Below are 3,602 nucleotides of genomic sequence, written 5' to 3'. Positions count from 1 at the left end.
TTTTTTTTTTTTTTTAGAGGTTTTTGCTACAGAACATGCATGTGCTCGCCAAAGAGACAGAGAGACAGAAAGAGAGAATTCGCCCCCTAGGGTGGATGGCTATGCCACAATCCCTTCTCCATTCTCCTCTCGGGATCATGGGTATGCACACACATACCCATGAGTTTAAGCCACCGGGTCCGGGACTTGAACCGTGGTCGATTACATGGGAGTCCAGCGACATAGCCATTATGCTAACTGCTGGTCCCAAGGGTCTTGTTTTTTTATGGATGAAAAAATATTCCATGGAGTATATGTCTCACACTTTTCAGTCCATTCACCTGTTCATAGACATTTGGGTTGGTTCCATGTCTTAGCAATCATGAATAATGCCATAGTGAACATAGATGTGCAAACACTTTTCTGACTGAGCATTATCCTGTCCTTTGGGTAGATACCCACATATAGAATTGCTGAATCATGTGGTAGTTCTATTTGTAGGTCTTTGAGGAGCCTCCATATTGTTCTCCACAGTGACTAGACCAATTTACATTCCCATCAACAGTATAGGAGAAATCCCCTTTCATCACATCCCAACAACACTTATCATTTTTTTTTTTTTTAATCTTTGCCATTCTGACTAGGGTTAGGTGGTCTCTCATTGTGGTTTTGATCTGCATCTCCCTTATGACGAGGGATGTTGAGCATTTTTTTCATATGCTTTTTGGCTATTTGTATGTCTTCTTAGAGAATTGTTTATTAAAGTGAATAAACAACTTTTCCCATCTTCTAACTGGGTTAATCATTTTTTGGGGTAAGCCATCCGAGTTCCCTATGTATTCTGCTTATCAGTCCCTTATCTGGGGCATAGTTTACAAAAATATTGTCTCGTTCTGAGGGCTGTTGATTCACACTAAGTTTCTGTCCTTTGCTGTGCAGAAACTTCTTAATCTGATGTAATCCCACTTGTTTATTTTTGGGATTATTGCCTATGCTTTGGGGGTCTTACTTAAGTCTTTGGCTACCCCAATGTCTCCAAGAACCCCAATGTCTCCAAGAGTTTCCCCAGGGTTCTCCACTACTATTTTTTTTTTTTTTTTTAGTTTGAGGTCTTAGGTTTAGATTTTCAATGCACTTTGAGTTGATTTTTGCTAATGGTGACAGGGGTTCAGATTCATCTTTGTGCAGGTGGATACCCAGTTTTTTCCAGCACCATTTCCTAAAGAGGTTTTCCTTTTCCCACTGGGTTGATTTGTACCCTTTGTCAAATATCAGTTGACTATATGTTTTGGGTCTTATTTCTGGGGTCGCTATTCTGTTCGATTGGTCCGCATTTTGTTTTTGTGCTGATACCATGCTGTTTTTTAATTTTGGGAGGGGTTTTTGCTATAGGGCGTGTGCGCTCACCAGGAAGACAGAGAGAGAGAGACAGAGAGACAGAAAGTGAGAAATCACCCCCCGGGGAGGGGGGATGGCCATGCCACAATCCCTTCTCCTCCTTTCTCCTCTCAGGATCTTGGGCATGCACATGCGCCCGGCGTGAGTTTAAGTCACCAGGTCCGGGATGCAAACTGTGGTAGACTACATGGGAATCCAGTGACATAGACATTATGCTAACTGCTGGTCCCAGATACCATGCTGTTTTGATGATCATAACTTTGTAATAAATTTTGGGGTCAGGAAGTGAGATGTTGTACACTCCATTCTTATTGTGTAGGATTGTTTTGGAAATACAGAGTCTTTCATGATTCCAGACAAATTCTATTACTATCTTTTCTAGATCTATGAAGAATGTCTCTTGTAGTTATATAGGGATTGCATTAATTATGTAGATTAACTTGGGTAGAATTGCCATTTTGATGATATTAATTTTCCCAATCCAGGAACATGGGATGTCCTTCCATTTTTTTTTGTTGTTTTAAATTTCTTTTTCTTTTTAAAAAATTATTTTATTTAACTTTATTTATTTATTTTAATTTGATCAGAGAGGGACAGAGTGTTTGTGTGTGTGTGTGTGTGTGTGTGTGCATGTACGTATATGTGAGTGTGAGAGAGAGAATGAGCAAGGGAGAAGTGAGAAAGCAAACCTCCAGGTCTGGGACTCAAACCACAGTCGGCCATGTGAGAGTCCAACGCCCTTCTTCACCACATGCCACCTGTCAGCCCCCAATTATTTTTTTTAAGATTCTCATATATTTCCTTGCAGAGGTCTTTGACTTCCTTTGTTAGATTTATTTCTAGGTATCTTATACTTTTTACGGCTATGGGAGATGGGATTACTTTCTTCAGTTCTGCCTCTAACTGTTGTTTGTATATAGAAATGCCATACTTTTTTTTTTTTTTTTGAGAGGTTTTCACTATAGGGCGCGTGCGCTCGCCAGACAGACAGAGAGAGACATAGAGACAGAAAGCGAGAAATCACCCCCAGAGGGGATGGTCACACCACAATCCCTTCTCCTCCGTTCTCCTCTCGGGATCTTGGGCATGTACGCACAGCGCCCTGTGTGAGTGCTAAGCCACCGGGTCCAGGACGCGAACCATGGTTGTCTACGTGGGAATGCAGCGACATAGCCATTATGCTAACTGCTGGTTCCCAAAATGCCATACATTTTTGTAAGTTGATTTTGTATCCTAACATTTTACAGTATTCACTTATTACTTCAAGAAGTTTTTTTGTGGATATCTTTGGGTCTTCTATGTATACAATCATGTCATCTACAAAGAGATAATTTCAAGTTTTCTTTCTCTATTGGGATGCCTTTTATTTTATTCTCTTGTCTGATTGCATTGGCTAGGACTTCCATCATTATATTGAAAAGGAGTATAGAGAGTGGGCAGCTTTATCTTGTACCAGTTTTTAGTGGGAAAGCTTTCAACTTTTCCCCATTCATTCAGTATAATGTTAGCTATAGATTTTTCTTAGATGGCTTTTATTATGCTGAGAAATGATCCTTTTATGCTGATTTTACTGAGTCTTAATTATGAAGGGATGTTGTATTTTGTCACATGATTTTTCTGCATTGATTGAAATGATCATATGGTTTTTATCTTTCTTTCTGTTAATATGATGTATTATGTTTATGGTTTTATGTATATTAAACCACCATTACATCCCCGGAATAAAGCCTACCTGGTCATGATGAATAATCTTTTTTATATGTTGTTGGATATGATTTGCAAGTATCTTGTTGAGGTTTTATTGCATCTATATTCATCAGAGATATGGGTCTGTAGTTTTCCTTTCTTGTTGTATCCTTATCAATTTTTGCGACTGAGGGTGGTGGAGGTGTCATAAATGAATTTAGGAGGATTCCTTCCTTTTGGATTTTTAGAAATAATTTGAGTAGAGTTGTGGTTACCTTTTCTTTAAAAGTTTTGTAGAGGGGCCAGCAGGTGGTGTGGTGGTTAAGGTGTTGGATTCCTACATGGCCGATCATGGTTCAAATCAGACCTGGTGGCTTGTCTTGCTTTCTCACTTTCTCTCTCTCTCTCTCTCTCTCTGTCCCTCTCTTGTCCAACTAAAAGTGAGTAAATGGATAAATAAAGTTAAATAAAATAATTCTTTAAAAAATGTTTTGTAGAATTGATAAGTGAAGTCATCAGGACCTGAGCTTTCTTTATTC

Source organism: Tupaia chinensis, unplaced genomic scaffold, assembly GCF_000334495.1.
Source record: "Tupaia chinensis unplaced genomic scaffold, TupChi_1.0 Scaffold147869_1, whole genome shotgun sequence".
In the NCBI taxonomy this organism is placed as follows: Eukaryota; Metazoa; Chordata; class Mammalia; order Scandentia; family Tupaiidae; genus Tupaia; species Tupaia belangeri.
Note: the sequence above shows the minus strand (reverse complement) of the source record.